Genomic DNA, 19098 nt, shown 5'->3' with positions numbered 1-19098 from the left:
AGCGGTCGTCGTATCGAATAGGTGTACATTAGGATTGCGGATGTAGATATAACTTCAAATGGACATCCTAATGTATGAGAGCAATTGTACCAAATGTAAGAAGAGATATCTAGTTACAGAGTAGGCAATACTGGTCACTAAAGACTGTCTCAGTGACGTAGTTGTATCACGGTAGGACTGCAATGCTGAGGTCTCGGGTTCGATTCGGGTCGGGCACGTGTATTATTTTATATTGGTTTTTCTACTCAATACCAGCTCGGAGTACAAATTTGTGCCCGATATGACAATAGACTCACATTACATCAAGGGACAGAATACGTTCGGCGGAAATTGGATGCACCAGTTGCGCCTCCGCCTACCTTGTCGAGGATAAAAGGCAAAGTAAGAATGTATAAAATTTCGTATGAGAATCCTTAATTTTGCTCATGGTAACATTTGTAATTGTGATTTGTGTAAAAACAGTTTGATTGGCCCGACTTGAAAAATTTACTTAGAAACTCATAATTCACTTAAAACAAGTAATTAGACTAAAAATAAAATGACGAAATTATTTGACCTGGAAACGACTTATCTATCTTATAATACCAAGCTATGTATTTCTTCGGCAATAATATTTCGATAATCAAACAACAATCCTTTCTTAAAACCAAACAAAATCATAAACTCAATCTACTTCTTCAAGAACGGGCCCATCGTTGCCCTGTCGCGAGCGAGTGCCACTAACCCCGTGAAGCTTCTTCATCAAGGACCACATTCCCTAACAATCTCCTTGAGTTTGTCCTCATACTCATCCCTCTTTGCTTGCGAGTTGCTATCCAGCCATCGCAGCATGTCCTCGCACTTGCGTCTCACTCTCCCACCCTCTCCTTCGTTAATCTTGGCTTTGTCTATAGCTTGCTTAACTCCATAGATATATGATTCAATTTATTTCTCGCTACAACTCGCTCTATCTGCCTATCATCATCCTCTTTAAACTTTTCAGCGTCAGAAAGCATACGATCTATATCAGATTGGGATAGTCTTCCTTTATCATTCTTGATGATAATGTTTTACTTTTCCTGTGCTATTCTCCTTCGCTGACACGTTAAGGATACCGTTAGCATCTAAATCAAAAGTGACGTCAATTTGTGGAACTCCTCGCGGGGCTGGTGGTATACCTGTTAAATCAAAAGTTCCCAGCAAATTATTGTCTTTAGTCATAGCACGTTCCCCTTCATACACTTGAACAGTGACTGCTGGCTGGTTATCGGAGTACGTGGTGAAGGTCTGCGAATGCTTGCAAGGTATCTTAGCATTACGTTCCACAATTTTAGCCATTACTCCACCAGCAGTCTCAATGCCCAATGAAAGTGGTGCAACATCTACTAACAGCACATCCTTGATCTTTGAATGCCGGTTTCCACTCAATATAGCGGCTTGGACAGCAGCACCATAAGCCACAGCTTCATCCGGATTAATAGACAAATTAAGTTTCTTGCCATTGAAAAAGTTTTGCAACAAATTCTGGATTTTGGGTATACGAGTTGAACCTCCCACTAAGACTATATCATTGATAGAACTTTTGTCTAGTTTAGCATCTTTAGTGCCTTCTCCACGGGCTCTAATGTCACTCTAAATAGATCTGAATTAAGTTCTTCAAACCGAGCTCGAGAGACGCGTGAGAAGAAGTCAATTCCTTCATACAAAGCATCTATTTCAATGGATGCTTCGGTGCTAGAGGATAGAGTTCTTTTTGCCCGTTCGGCAGCAGTACGAAGACGTCTAAGAGCTTTAGAATTGTTTCTAATATCTTTCTTATGCTTTCTTTTGATTTCATCAGCTAAGAAATTTACTAAGCGACTATCAAAATCTTCGCCACCGAGATGGGTGTCTCCAGCTGTAGCTTTAACTTCAAATAAAGATCCTTCATCAATAGTAAGTATTGATACGTCAAAAGTACCACCTCCAAGATCAAAAATAAGGACGTTTCTCTCGCCTTTCAAATCTTTATCGAGTCCATAAGCCAAAGCAGCTGCTGTAGGCTCGTTTATTATTCTTAATACGTGTAAGCCTGCAATCGCCCCAGCATCTTTGGTAGCTTGCCTTTGAGAATCATTAAAGTAAGCTGGAACTGTAATTACTGCGTCTTTAACTGCCGAACCTAAGTATGCCTCTGCTATGTCCTTCATTTTAGTTAGAACCATGCTACTGATCTCTTCAGGGGCGAAACGCTTCAACTTTCCTTTATACTCTACTTGTATCTTGGGCTTACCACCATCATTGACAACTTTAAAAGGCCAATGTTTGATGTCTTGTTGGATCTTTGGATCATCATATTTCCGACCTATTAAACGTTTTGCATCAAAAATGGTGTTGCTTGGATTAAGCGCAACCTGATTCTTCGCAGCATCACCAATAAGACGTTCTGAATCTGTAAAGGCTACATAGGATGGTGTGGTACGGTTACCCTGGTCGTTTGCAATTATATCCACATTCCCATGCTGCCAAACACCCACACAAGAATATGTAGTTCCTAAATCTATTCCAACAGCTGGCATTATTTTTATGTTTTCTCCTTTTTCAATAATTCTTTGACAGTTAATTTGCTGAAATTTTTTTTTACGATAGTTTTCAAATTTTAAATAGGTGTCATTTCATTCGAACTGCTGTGAGAGCCAGTTATGACCCATTACACATAGCTAGAAAAAAAAACTACATAATTATTCCTCCACACATTATTTTGTCTAATTCGTATTATTTCATGTCATAAAGTATAAGAAGGCTGTATGTTACAATATTCCATTAGTACAAAAACAAGTATGAAAAACACCACTTGTCAATGGTAATGTCAAATGTTTGTCATGCAAAGCGTCAAATATAAACAAAACATATTTTCACCTCTTACATTTAGATTACAGTCTTGTGTGTGTATTTTCACCTCAAAACTCAAGTTTGTGGTATTACAAAGGCATAAATTTGCAAACACACTTGCATAACGCAGACCAAGTTAATGGTGATACACGAATTGAATTATACAAGTATCTTTACTGACTGATGAATACATAACCTAAAAATCGTATATTGTAACTCACAAAACGTGTTATTAAGTTAAAATGCGATACGCTCAATTAGTTGTCGGTCCTGCCGGCAGTGGAAAGGTAAACAATATACTAAATTACCACTTTTTGGAACAAAATTCTAATCAACTTTCCAAACTAATGACTAAAAACATTGCTCAACTTGAGAACGAAACTAACAAATTTATCTGTACCCAACATACCTTATACAATATAAGCTATTTTTAATATTAGATACTGTTTTATGATACTTTACTTCAATTTAAACATAAGACGTATTGTATTGTGTCAAAAAATTATATTACTTAATTACATTCTGCTAACACGGATTGTAATAAACTCTATATTTCTCGCAATATATAAAATCCGCATCAAATTAATTTTCCAGTCAACCTACTGTTCGACAATAGTAAAGCATGCAAATGACTCCAAGAGGATAGTGGAGGTTGTGAATCTGGACCCAGCTGCAGAGCACTTTGACTATGAGCCGCTGGTAGACATCCGCGAGCTCATCCACCTCGACGACGCCATGGAGGACGAGGAGCTTCAGTTGGACCTAACGATTGGACTTGTGTTTTGTATTGAGTGAGTTGCTATTATATAAATTTTACAAACATACAAACAATTTTGTAACTATCATTAAGTGGTAACTCACAAAAACTCCAAATACAAAATGCATCATGAACCATGGGACAAAAAGGAAACTGTTAACTGACAACAATTTTTTAAACACTCAGAATTATATTAGCCAAGTTTCTATAAAATCATTTGATAATACTGTAGTAGAATTTTTTAGTTAATTCAGTTCTAACAAACTTCAATTCCCAATCTATACTAAACTTATAAGATCAGCATTTAACAATTTCAATTAAACTTGCTCTGTTTTATATTGAAACACATACAATCTTCAGAACTCTCTTAGAGAATTGTGACTGGCTGGAAGAGCATCGGTGATGTGGATGACGACTACATACTGTTTGACTGTCCAGGACAGATAGAGCTATACACACACCTGCCTGTTATGAGGAAGCTGGTGGACCAGCTGCAGCGGTGGAACTTCAGGATATGTGTTGTATTCATGGTTGACTCACAGTTCATGATTGACGGGGCTAAGTTTTTATCAGGTTGGTTGATTTTTTACATTTATAGATTATATATTTTAACTCATACTATTATCTTCAAAGAGGTATGAGATATGATGGAGTATAGTAATTATAGAGTGCTCAGTTTACGAAAATTTTAGAGTAAAATCTTTTTTATGTAGATAGATAATTTTATTTTGTACTGGTTTTAGGCACAATGGCTGCACTCAGTGTTATGGTGAATCTAGAATTGCCACACGTAAATATACTCACGAAAATGGACCTTCTCACCAAGACAGCAAGGAACCAGATAGACAGGTAAGCATGTACCATATTTATAACTCAAAGAATCACCTGATTAAAATCAATCAAATACCATAGACACGATACCTTCATACAATTGTTGATGCTAACCATACATATGAGAATTACATGCTAGCAATAGACTTATTGTTCATGTATCATATCAATTATTTTGCTCTGTTTTCTATAGCAAAGAAAGGCTTTATAGTGACCACGGCCCTAGTCTATTCATTTGTTCAAGACATACCCACAGTTTGCCCAACCTTGGCACTGATTGGGTTGAGTAAGTTTTTTACTTTTTAAATTATGTTTTTATCTATGTTTATGTGCGGGACCGCTCAAGCTTGTCTCTTTTTGGACAGCAACTTCAAGTTAGTTTCCATAGACAATATAAATTCCGTACAATTGTTTTTTTCATACATATATATTTTAGAAAAACGTACAAATTATAAAAAACACACAAATACGTTTAATATTTAAGCAACTATTGTATTGCTTGTGGTTATAGTTTTATTTTATTTTTAGCAATAAATTTGCTTTTAATCATATTTTCTTTTTTGTTTTTTTTTCTTTTCCTTTATTTTTCATTACTAGGCGTAAGTAAAAGTGTACATTGAAGGAACCACACTCCTTGCATCACTGTGTATATAATAAAAACATTAATTAGTGTAAATAACCATATTAGATAATAAAAGTTATAGTTAAGTAGAAAAATAGGCCCATGAATCAAAATACTTCAAAGGGTAACAAATCTTGGATAATCAAAATTAATGTCATAAAATTGTAACGAACATAGTGTTAGGCATTCAGTAACAGATAAAAAACAATTTTACCATTGAGGAGGCTCTCTTATAACAGTTTTAGTAAAAAATCTCCATACATATCGATGTTATGTACCGAAATAGGTGTATAAGATAATATACTTAGTCAATATAAAACCGATTAGGCTGTCTAACAGTTAATACATTCTTTTCTAAAGTCACAAACGTTTATAAGTACTTTTGGTAATTTTTTGAATTTTAATAATATTCTTTAACTTGCTTTCGAGAGTATTATAAAATAGATATTATAATTGTTGTTTGGAATGGCGGTCTCAAATATTTTTCGTAGAAAGGAATTTATGATTCAGTCTAGGGCTGCAGATGAAAGGAGAGATAGAGCGCTAGATTTAATTATTATCTATCTTTCAAACTATACCAAAATGCACTTTTGTCTATGTACATATTTGAATAAAAAAACATATTGTTTACTTTTATGCGTATGATATGGGGCTATAGATTTTTTTCTTAAAAAAGTGAAGTGTCTATGGTTTTATCTTGTTTTGTTCAAAACTTACTCAAAGAAAATCAAGAACAATTTGATACAATGTGTTTATTATTTCATTACATTGTTCTACGAAATATTTTTTTACGAAGTTTTATATTGAGTATTATTTTAGTAAATGAATATTGGTATAAAATTGTCTAATTTACTGAAGAATTTAATTCGGTTTTGAGAAACCTCTAACTTTCTAAAACATGGCAGATACCCCAATTTAGGTAGAATGTAAAATTTAATTTTCAAATAATTATCTAAGTCACTTAACTGGCATACATAAATAAATAATATGTAAAAATATGATAGGTTCAATTGACTAGTCCCAGTACCATTTTGTTCATTCCTAATAGACATATTAGGAAGGAACAAAATATGTTTGAGAAATAGGAATCAAGTCGCAAAAATACGAACCAAATGTAAAAGTCTTCCTCTTGTTACATAAAACTAAAACATATTATTTATATTATTTTTTACAATACTCATTTATCTCCACTTAGATGAAAAACTTCCTTTAAAATATTAAAACCAAAAAGATTTTTTTTAACAATTCAGATCTCCAGCTTAGTCTTCCTAATACCTTTTAAGTGTTTTGAGAAATCCTAGATGGTATAATAAATAAAAATATTTGAGACTCCATTCCGTGGTTTCACACGCCATCATGTATTATTTATTGTTGAATCATTTTGTAGTATTATTGTGTATATACGACACGGTAGACGATAGAATTATTAACGCGTTATCAACATTATTAATAATGGATAGAAGTAAATTATTATTATTAACATAGCGATAATTATTATTGTTCATATCATAATATTAAAAGTAACGAACGCTGAAACCATTGTCTTCTTTCTGAACAATTTCTAAAGTTATTAAAATTAAAAATAAAGAAATTGCTAATCAATGTGTGTTTGATTATTTACTCCCCATGCTAGATGAAATAAAATTTACAAATTATACATTTTAATTCATCTAACCTTCAGCTTTTATAACCTGTAAATAAATTTGAATTTCCTTACATTACAAAAATATGGAAATAACACAAAACCCAGGTACTACATAAAAGGAGCGGTCGTCGTATCGAATAGGTGTACATTAGGATTGCGGATGTAGATATAACTTCAAATGGACATCCTAATGTATGAGAGCAATTGTACCAAATGTAAGAAGAGATATCTAGTTACAGAGTAGGCAATACTGGTCACTAAAGACTGTCTCGGTGACGTAGTTGTATCACGGTAGGACTGCAATGCTGAGGTCTCGGGTTCGATTCCCGGTCGGGCACGTGTATTATTTTATATTGGGTTTTCTACTCAATACCAGCTCGGAGTACAGAATTTGTGCCCGATATGACAATAGACTCACATTACATCAAGGGACAGAATACGTTCGGCGGAAATTGGATGCACCAGTTGCGCCTCCGCCTACCTTGTCGAGGATAAAAGGCAAGAGTAAGAATGTATAAAATTTCGTATGAGAATCCTTAATTTTGCTCATGGTAACATTTGTAATTGTGATTTGTGTAAAAACAGTTTGATTGGCCCGACTTGAAAAATTTACTTAGAAACTCATAATTCACTTAAAACAAGTAATTAGACTAAAAATAAAATGACGAAATTATTTGACCTGGAAACGACTTATCTATCTTATAATACCAAGCTATGTATTTCTTCGGCAAAAAAATATCGATAATCAAACAACAATCCTTTATTAAAACCAAACAAAATCATAAACTCAATCTACTTCTTCAATAACGGGCCCATCGTTGCCCTGTCGCGAGCGAGTGCCACTAACCCCGTGAAGCTTCTTCATCAAGGGACCACATTCCCTAACAATCTCCTTGAGTTTGTCCTCATACTCATCCCTCTTTGCTTGCGAGTTGCTATCCAGCCATCGCAGCATGTCCTCGCACTTGCGTCTCACTCTCCCACCCTCTCCTTCGTTAATCTTGCCCCAGCTTCGTCTATAGCTTGCTTAACTCCATAGATATATGATTCCAATTTATTTCTCGCTACAACTCGCTCTATCTGCCTATCATCATCCTCTTTAAACTTTTCAGCGTCAGAAAGCATACGATCTATATCAGATTGGGATAGTCTTCCTTTATCATTCTTGATGATAATGTTTTTACTTTTCCTGTGCTATTCTCCTTCGCTGACACGTTAAGGATACCGTTAGCATCTAAATCAAAAGTGACGTCAATTTGTGGAACTCGCGGGGCTGGTGGTATACCTGTTAAATCAAAAGTTCCCAGCAAATTATTGTCTTTAGTCATAGCACGTTCCCTTCATACACTTGAACAGTGACTGCTGGCTGGTTATCGGAGTACGTGGTGAAGGTCTGCGAATGCTTGCAAGGTATCTTAGCATTACGTTCCACAATTTTAGCCATTACTCCACCAGCAGTCTCAATGCCCAATGAAAGTGGTGCAACATCTACTAACAGCACATCCTTGATCTTTGAATGCCGGTTTCCACTCAATATAGCGGCTTGGACAGCAGCACCATAAGCCACAGCTTCATCCGGATTAATAGACAAATTAAGTTTCTTGCCATTGAAAAAGTTTTGCAACAAATTCTGGATTTTGGGTATACGAGTTGAACCTCCCACTAAGACTATATCATTGATAGAACTTTTGTCTAGTTTAGCATCTTTTAGTGCCTTCTCCACGGGCTCTAATGTCACTCTAAATAGATCTGAATTAAGTTCTTCAAACCGAGCTCGAGAGACGCGTGAGAAGAAGTCAATTCCTTCATACAAAGCATCTATTTCAATGGATGCTTCGGTGCTAGAGGATAGAGTTCTTTTTGCCCGTTCGGCAGCAGTACGAAGACGTCTAAGAGCTTTAGAATTGTTTCTAATATCTTTCTTATGCTTTCTTTTGAATTCATCAGCTAAGAAATTTACTAAGCGACTATCAAAATCTTCGCCACCGAGATGGGTGTCTCCAGCTGTAGCTTTAACTTCAAATAAAGATCCTTCATCAATAGTAAGTATTGATACGTCAAAGTACCACCTCCAAGATCAAAAATAAGGACGTTTCTCTCGCCTTTCAAATCTTTATCGAGTCCATAAGCTAAAGCAGCTGCTGTAGGCTCGTTTATTATTCTTAATACGTGTAAGCCTGCAATCGCCCCAGCATCTTTGGTAGCTTGCCTTTGAGAATCATTAAAGTAAGCTGGAACTGTAATTACTGCGTCTTTAACTGCCGAACCTAAGTATGCCTCTGCTATGTCCTCCTTCATTTTAGTTTCAGTGAACCATGCTGATCTCTTCAGGGGCGAAACGCTTCAACTTTCCTTTATACTCTACTTGTATCTTGGGCTTACCACCATCATTGACAACTTTAAAAGGCCAATGTTTGATGTCTTGTTGGATCTTTGGATCATCATATTTCCGACCTATTAAACGTTTTGCATCAAAAATGGTGTTGCTTGGATTAAGCGCAACCTGATTCTTCGCAGCATCACCAATAAGACGTTCTGAATCTGTAAAGGCTACATAGGATGGTGTGGTACGGTTACCCTGGTCGTTTGCAATTATATCCACATTCCCATGCTGCCAAACACCCACACAAGAATATGTAGTTCCTAAATCTATTCCAACAGCTGGCATTATTTTTATGTTTTCTCCTTTTTCAATAATTCTTTGACAGTTAATTTGCTGAAATTTTTTTACGATAGTTTTCAAATTTTAAATAGGTGTCATTTCATTCGAACTGCTGTGAGAGCCAGTTATGACCCATTACACATAGCTAGAAAAAAAAACTACATAATTATTCCTCCACACATTATTTTGTCTAATTCGTATTATTTCATGTCATAAAGTATAAGAAGGCTGTATGTTACAATATTCCATTAGTACAAAAACAAGTATGAAAAACACCACTTGTCAATGGTAATGTCAAATGTTTGTCATGCAAAGCGTCAAATATAAACAAAACATATTTTCACCTCTTACATTTAGATTACAGTCTTGTGTGTGTATTTTCACCTCAAAACTCAAGTTTGTGGTATTACAAAGGCATAAATTTGCAAACACACTTGCATAACGCAGACCAAGTTAATGGTGATACACGAATTGAATTATACAAGTATCTTTACTGACTGATGAATACATAACCTAAAAATCGTATATTGTAACTCACAAAACGTGTTATTAAGTTAAAATGCGATACGCTCAATTAGTTGTCGGTCCTGCCGGCAGTGGAAAGGTAAACAATATACTAAATTACCACTTTTTGGAACAAAATTCTAATCAACTTTCCAAACTAATGACTAAAAACATTGCTCAACTTGAGAACGAAACTAACAAATTTATCTGTACCCAACATACCTTATACAATATAAGCTATTTTTAATATTAGATACTGTTTTATGATACTTTACTTCAATTTAAACATAAGACGTATTGTATTGTGTCAAAAAATTATATTACTTAATTACATTCTGCTAACACGGATTGTAATAAACTCTATATTTCTCGCAATATATAAAATCCGCATCAAATTAATTTTCCAGTCAACCTACTGTTCGACAATAGTAAAGCATGCAAATGACTCCAAGAGGATAGTGGAGGTTGTGAATCTGGACCCAGCTGCAGAGCACTTTGACTATGAGCCGCTGGTAGACATCCGCGAGCTCATCCACCTCGACGACGCCATGGAGGACGAGGAGCTTCAGTTGGACCTAACGGTGGACTTGTGTTTTGTATTGAGTGAGTTGCTATTATATAAATTTTACAAACATACAAACAATTTTGTAACTATCATTAAGTGGTAACTCACAAAAACTCCAAATACAAAATGCATCATGAACCATGGGACAAAAAGGAAACTGTTAACTGACAACAATTTTTAAACACTCAGAATTATATTAGCCAAGTTTCTATAAAATCATTTGATAATACTGTAGTAGAATTTTTAGTTAATTCAGTTCTAACAAACTTCAATTCCCAATCTATACTAAACTTATAAGATCAGCATTTAACAATTTCAATTAAACTTGCTCTGTTTTATATTGAAACACATACAATCTTCCAGAACTCTCTTAGAGAATTGTGACTGGCTGGAAGAGCAGCTCGGTGATGTGGATGACGACTACATACTGTTTGACTGTCCAGGACAGATAGAGCTATACACACACCTGTTATGAGGAAGCTGGTGGACCAGCTGCAGCGGTGGAACTTCAGGATATGTGTTGTATTCATGGTTGACTCACAGTTCATGATTGACGGGCTAAGTTTTTATCAGGTTGGTTGATTTTTACATTTATAGATTATATATTTTAACTCATACTATTATCTTCAAAGAGGTATGAGATATGATGGAGTATAGTAATTATAGAGTGCTCAGTTTACGAAAATTTTAGAGTAAAATCTTTTTATGTAGATAGATAATTTTATTTTTGTACTGGTTTTAGGCACAATGGCTGCACTCAGTGTTATGGTGAATCTAGAATTGCCACACGTAAATATACTCACGAAAATGGACCTTCTCACCAAGACAGCAAGGAACCAGATAGACAGGTAAGCATGTACCATATTTATAACTCAAAGAATCACCTGATTAAAATCAATCAAATACCATAGACACGATACCTTCATACAATTGTTGATGCTAACCATACATATGAGAATTACATGCTAGCAATAGACTTATTGTTCATGTATCATATCAATTATTTTGCTCTGTTTTCTATAGCAAAGAAAGGCTTTATAGTGACCACGGCCTAGTCTATTCATTTGTTCAAGACATACCCACAGTTTGCCCAACCTTGGCACTGAATCCCAGAACTTTCTATTCACAACCTTATATGCTGCTTATGAACCATTATATAGTTATTAATAAATCATTTTTATTCCAGTTACTTAGATCCAGATCCCCATATCCTTCTAACAGACATGAGGAATGCTAAATCAAAGTGGCACGAGAAATACGCGAAGCTCACAGAAGCCATTGGTCAAGTTATAGAGAATTTCAGCCTAGTTCGGTTCTACCCGCTTAACATCAAAGATGAGGAGAGCATAGATAACATACTGCTGACCATAGACAACATAATACAATATGGCGAGGATGCGGATGTCAAGATACGAGACTTTGATGAGCCTGATCCAGAAAATGATGATGAATAAAGCTGTTTTTGTGATATTTTTGTTTTATTACTACTTTCTTACAGAGTACTGACTTCTGTAGCATAAAAGTATTTAACTTAGTTTTAACAACGGTCACTAATCTGCAATCTAGACAAACATGTTGGAAAACACATACAAAATGTTGCTCCATGGAAAAGTCCTTGCATGCCACAGGCCATAAATAATACTGTCAATAAACCACACAATTCAAATTAACATTGATAATGTTGTTATTTAAATTAAAGTTGAAATTTTGATTGTACAAGCATGAAGTTTTCCATCAAGCATGAGACTAACTCATGACATCATTAGCCATATAAAAATTAACAATCAAATAAAACAATTAAATTCAATAATGAACTTTATTTCACAAACAAACTTCCAACTAGGGTGTATATTTCAGTTACATTATTCTAAATAACACAAATGGCCATATCTGAAAGTAATAAATTATATATCTTCCTTACATTGCCGCCCAAACATATTACACCTATATTGCAGTAGTAGTCAACTATTTATTCAGGAGCCTAGATCATTACCTATCCAAATAAATAAAATACTCACAGTGCTGATATGACAGTACCCATCTTCCTAGACTTGGTTTGACAACCAGATATGAGAAATTATTTATGGATCCCGGACCTTCTTAATACTAAACCAATACATAAGATTCAAAGCTGCCAGAACCTCCTATGTAAAGAGAAATAACATGACTAACGTATGACTGACGTCAGTACAGTGTGAAGTGAGGAACATCTTTTTTTCTTGAACACCTTTTTCATTACTGAATACAACTGTAGCTATTCACTTTCCCACTAATATCGATTCCAAAAATGACAACTTTTAGAGCATTATCATTTAAGTTATCCAAAAAATTTGTCCGAATATTGCGTCACTCGTGTTTCAAGTCTACGCACACTCGTGACAAACTTCAGATCGATCGTAATCAACGGTAATTTACTACTTTCAGATGTCCGATTTTATATAATATAAAATACTATGCAGTGAGCTTGGCTGATAAAGCCTTGCCCTCTTAGAGGCAAAATGCATTGCAATATGTTGCAAATATATACTTATACTACACTTCATACATCAAGAACAGATCCAAAGTTTACTATTTTATTTTTCAATAGGATATACACACTGCCGATTGGTTTATCTGAATACGGATAAGACATAACAGTCTGATTCAATCGTTAGTTTTTATTTTGAATGCAGGTTTTACTATTGCAAAACTATTACATATATTTACAAACGCACATCACGCATTAATCCCTAAAGGGGTAGGGGAGAGGTACAACCAGCGCACCTCCTTTTAGTCGTGTTTGTTCCGACCCATGATGTGATAGGGGTGAGCGTATTGCCATATCAGGCTCAGATTCCAGACTGATACTGAGCAAAAACAATATGATTTTGCCCAACCAAGGACCTCAGAGTGATGGTTGTAGCGCGCATGCATAGTACGCCACCGAGACAGGCTTAAGTAATTCACTTTAGAGTTACGCAGAGACTGGTACAATTATAGTCTGCAAGTTCTATTAAAAATAATGTCATGCACTATGTTTACACAAACAAAAAACCCATTGTTTAAAATTTTCAAACATATTGAAAACATATTATATTATCAATACTTAAATTAACATAATGTAAGAAGATATTCTATAATACCAATTATATTTACGTAACATCGCTCTTCGTTAATATATTTGAAAGTCTAAGCGTCATGTAAAGGGCATTCATCAAGTTTGGACCAAAAATTATAACAATTATATTACTGTTCAATATGTCTAGTGAATTAACGCAACTCAGAGCGTGGCTGCGTGTGATATATGTGTCCTTGATGAGCTACGGTAAGCTACATGGGGCAGTTTCTATGTGGCGCCTTTTTTTTAATGTTTGAATGACAAGAGTTTGCCGTTCGCCTGATGATAAGCGATACGACCGCCCATAAACAGTAGAAACACCATCCAACGCCTTGAATTACAAAGTATTGTTTGGTATTGCCGCTGCGACGAATTCTCTTAGAGCAGTAGACATGCGAAACAAATAACTTCCCTTTTTTCGTCGGTTAAAATTGACATTTAGTTGGTCATAGCGAGCAATATCTTGTATTTTGTGATAGAAACTTACTTTCCAAAAATCCGAACCCGAAACAATTTACGAATACATTTCTCTCCTCAAAACCCTTCTCTCTACCGGCGTATATTAATGATAACATTGTTGAAAACAGCTTTTATAAATAAACAAGACTTCGTATCGATCGTAAACCTGAGTATAAAACATCAATTAAGAGCGATAATATAAGCCATTTGGCAGTACAAATATTTATTTAACAGCAATGCGGATGTCGCCTCACAGCTGTTTACAAACGTATGTTTATGTTTATATATTATATACATAATATTGTTTTTATCATATTTTTCTCACGGTTCTACTTATAGGAATCCTTATAGATAATTATTTCATGTACAAATGCATACTAATCTATACTATGCTGCGGTGGCGAAAGGTGAAATTTTCGAAAGGCAATCCGACATATGTCTACCAATCCGCACTAGGCCAGCGTGGTGGACTAAGGCCTAATCCCTCTCAGTAGTAGAGGAGGCCCGCGCTCAGCAGTGGGCAAGTATAATACATGGCTGATATTATTATTATTATATTATTAAACCGACATAACATATAAGTACTAATATACATAAATGCAGTCTGCAAATCGTTCTCATAACTAGATTCTATATAAACTGAAACTGGCGAGAATCGGATTATGTGAATCCTTCGCCACTGAGCTATTCTGTCTATACTATGCCTGTCTGAACTCGATAATTTCAAACAACTAAATGTGATCTCCACCTAAATCATTCGATTTTTTAACTAACCATAGACAAAATAATTTGCTTTTGCTGGTGGTAGGATATATTTTATATGCGTCCCGATATCGACCACCATAGATACATACACAAGGTGTTAAAACCCGTCATAGCGGCCCACGTAAGTGTGTCTCGTTCCGGGATCAGTCTGTGTATATCCGGTTCCAACAGGCCGGCATAATTGTGTCGACTGCTGAGGGGTAATCATATCTCGTCAGTCGACATTCTATTGGACCCCACTACACTTATCAGGTGCAGTAAGGTCAGATTGCTGTGCACGAACAAAACAAACACGTATTTTATCTACCAAAGCGCATAACCATATTATACAATGGACCTTTATTTCAAAATAACAAATGTCGCCTCATGGGACGGAATTGGTGAAATGCGGATGCTCTATGCATCTCGCCTTAGGGATGCACCGTTACGCTGTTTACATACATTACGTAAACGCATAATGGCTTCTTGGAAAGTTATTGAAGGTAGGCTTGTATTCCTTTATAACTCCCTACTTTAAGGTAAGTGTTGTACGGGAGACCGGTTGGGTTCTATAATTATTGATAAAAGAAAAAAGGTATTTTTGTTGGGGTTTATTTTGTCATATAAGCGTCGATAGCCTAGTTGGGTGTGGAACGGACTGCCAAGACGAATGTGCGCAAGTTCAAATCCCAAGGGCACACACCTCTGACTTTTCTAAAAATCATGTGTGTATTCTTTGTGAATTTATCGTTCGCTTTTACGGTGAAGGAAAACATCGTGAGGAAACCTGCACATCTGAGAAGTTCTCTATAAGAATTTCGAAGGTGTGTGAAGTCTTCCAATCCGCACTAGGCCAGCGTGGTGGACTAAGGTCTAATCCCTCTCAGTAGTAGAGGAGGAGGATTATTATATTTATATTAATTTTGTTGGGAATAAGTACAGGTTTAAATAAATAAAAATGTTACAAACATATATTATACTGGCCAAGAATAGGAATCCTCATTCAGCTGTTTACTACAATACAGCCTCACCAATACTGCAGCGCTTTCTCAACGAGGGACTCAGACTGCCATCAAGCAATATTATAGTTCTACAACTGGTGGTAGGATATATTTTATATCCGTTCTGATAGTGACCACAGTACAGAAGTTTAACCCGCCATCGTGGCCCACGTAAATGTGTCGTACTCCGGGATCAGCTTATATATCCTGTTCAAACAGGCCGGCATAATTGTGTCGACTGGTGAGGGTTAATCGCTCGTCAGAAGTCGTACTCCTAAGTGCTATAGGCTACTTATTATCCTGGAAAAACATGTCGGACTTATCCCGGAAACTTTTTCACGTGAGTGAAGAGGGCTTAAAGGTAGTAAATAAATAAAATAAATATCCTATGATATGGAAACTCCTAATGACTGACACATATTATCATGGTGACTGCGAAATTTGGGGAAGATTTGTCATCTTTAATGTGTATTTATCGTATTAAGTCCCTTTAAGTGACGGGAAATATGGCGACTATACATTAGTCCAGCTGTGCGCTTGCAATGACATTCACAACAACACCAACTTTTATATCAAGATTATAAAGTTAATTTTCAAATAACATAAACCTGTTCTAAAGTATTTCTCGTATACAAACATATTTCAAATATAATACGGACGCCGAGACGATTCTAATCTGAGCGGCTAAATGTCGCGTTATTTTCGAATGTCTTGAACGCAAACGTCCACGTTTGAGTTAAGTTTATCTTTGTGTATCGCTAGAAAAATATTCTCGTATTTCCTTTAGTCCACTTTCGTTTTTGGTTTGATGTTTTGACTTAAGTAGGTCGCGTTGTGAAGGGAAGTAGCGTATATGAACATTTTAAAGTTGTTGATTATACGTTGATGTAAGAATAATATTTAAAAATAAACCTGTTGCCTTATTAATTATGCAGAATTATTAACGTCATAAAACGCGCACAATGACTGTTTATAAAACACATTTTCCCATATAGCTCGTAGAAAACCAAGGTAAACTTTTGCATGTTAAAATAAAGCACTTTGTAGTTATTATAAATTGTTATTATAACGTGAAGGCAGTTATAAAAAATACCAGTGACTAATGGCTGTTGGATCCCAAGTCTGAGGATTAAAAAAAGAAACAAAACCATAAACTAACTTCACAATTCACAGAAATCACTGGCACATCGATATACTTCTTATTCTTTTTACAAAATTCAAATTTCAAAACGTCCGCGTCAATTCGTTGAGAATTCAAATAAAGAACGAAATAAGCGCGAGTGTGAGAGGCGCAGACCGCGCCGCACGCGCATCGGCTTGAGACTAACTGGAGACTACCGCACGATTCACGCATCATTCACCTTTATTTTTTGTCTCGCTCGCTTTGCCGAGCTTACTGTTACCAGAAAGAGACGGGTGAGGAAAGTTGGCCAATTTTCCTGAAGTGTCGTGATGCTGTCATTTCACAAGAGCACGCGAGTCAAGGACGATTTACAAAACATTGTATAAACATAAATAAAAGCTTTTTCTTAAATGTCAGGTGTGTATGGGACGGACGAGCATGGTGTAGGCGTCGTGGAATTCGTTATTTTTAGTCTATTCTATTGTTATTAACGTGTTCTCGGGATAATTAATAGGTTGTTATACTTGGAGAACAAGTCGCGAAGTAAAGAGGCCGATATAGTTTTGAAAAATATATTCTAAATAGTAACTTTTGTTACGATAAATTAGGAGACATCGACTTATGCCATCAGAAAAACTAACTGATCGAAAAATTGTTCTGACTAATTTATTACTAAATTCTATGAATCACGACATTTGAAAGCGAGTTTTAAGGTCTTGGATATAAATTATAAATTCAATAAATCAGGATCAGTGAATTTATAAATGATTTATTATGTACTAACGTGTGACGGATTAGTAATGCAAACATGTAATTTCTTAATGTAATAAAAAATAACTTAAGGTGACCAGGAAAACGGCTGGCTTCCGGGAAACACCTTGAGCAAACGTTACAGGAAAACATGTAAAACAGATCTAATTTTTAAATCCAAATATTCCTACTGTTTTCTGCCTCATAATGATGTATGATTATACGACTGTTAGACATTGGAATAAAACTATGGTGACCCGTGAAGGTTGCAGTTTCGAAACATCGGGAGAAAATTATAATATTAAAAAAAAACGATAAAATCAGAAAAAACGTTTTATTTCAATTTCCATGCCTCATAATTAAATAAACTTAAAATTAAACTATTTTTCAGATTTAACGCAGTTTTTATATTTTATTTTTCTCCTGACGTTTCGAAGACTTTGCAGCCTTCGTGATCAGGGGCTGATAAACTTTATACAGGTAAATAGAGATAGTTGTATAATGTGGAACATTCGTGTTTCTCCAAGTGCAAAATAAAAATGAGGTTTCAAATATAATTTGGGGTCAAGAAACTTCATGTCTCGTGTCGGTCTGTTATAATACAAATTATTATTAATGGAAGTAACATTTAATGTTTTTGAGTATTGAAATAACTTGTTTCTATATGTGGATGATATATTACTAAACTTCTGAACCAATTTTCAAAATTCTAATAGGAAGCTATATTATTTCTGAGTGTTATGGGCTGAAATGGCTCAACTTTTGTTTTTTTGTTTTCGTTTTAAAGTAAATTTTGTCAGTACAGAAATTAGTTCCATATTTTATCACAACATGGCGAAGTTTTTCTGGTCAGGCTATATAGGATTATTATTATCCGGAAAAACTCTATACTTACCTTAAAATTAGTACTAAATATAAGTAATAATTTTGATTGAAAGTAAATTTGTAGAAGAGTACACTATTTCTTAATTGTTATAAACTAACATTTAACTCCTCAAACTATTTATAGACATTTTCAATATACAGTATTACACATCCAAAACACGGGATATGAACCCAAAAAACCAAACAGCCAAATAAAACCTTTTTCGTAATCGAAGCTGAACATTACTATACCCATCTCTATATATACATTCACTGTGTTCAACTGAATTGAACTGCAATCCATACAACCGCTTTAATATAGTGTCAATATTGACAGCTCGTGGCTGTGTACGAAATGGCTCTCATAATATAAAAACTCGAGTCTAAATGTAAACATGGATTTGAATAAAAAATATTAATCAAATAAGTAAAATTATTTGTTGTTCAAGTGAATAAATAGGTTATCACAGTGACGTTTTGGTTACCATTTTAGTTCAGATTTTGAACAAATAGTTTATATGGACGTTCGTGTCCATAGAATATACGTCAATTACTATACCGCGGCCACATTCACGCTATATGTCACGACATTTTTATTAGCGAATGGACTTGGTATTAAGAAAA

General features: G+C 35.1%; 1 protein-coding gene and 4 pseudogenes across 5 annotated transcripts in view; 2 read left to right on the top strand and 3 right to left on the bottom strand.

The window, feature by feature from the left end:
• Nucleotides 1-19098, bottom strand: part of LOC115453125 (focal adhesion kinase 1) — a 244513-nt gene that overhangs the window by 94183 nt on the left and 131232 nt on the right. The gene's annotated exons all lie outside the window — the stretch shown is intronic.
• LOC119190218 lies at nt 665-2691 on the bottom strand (annotated as a pseudogene).
• On the top strand, nt 2821-4850 carry LOC119190220 (annotated as a pseudogene).
• On the bottom strand, nt 7448-9460 carry LOC119190214 (annotated as a pseudogene).
• LOC119190222 lies at nt 9646-11906 on the top strand (annotated as a pseudogene).

The sequence above is a fragment of the Manduca sexta genome, chromosome 4 (assembly GCF_014839805.1).
Source record: "Manduca sexta isolate Smith_Timp_Sample1 chromosome 4, JHU_Msex_v1.0, whole genome shotgun sequence".
NCBI lineage: Eukaryota > Metazoa > Arthropoda > Insecta > Lepidoptera > Sphingidae > Manduca > Manduca sexta.
The sequence above is the reverse complement of the archived record's forward strand: the minus strand, read 5'-3'. Positions and strand labels throughout refer to the sequence as shown.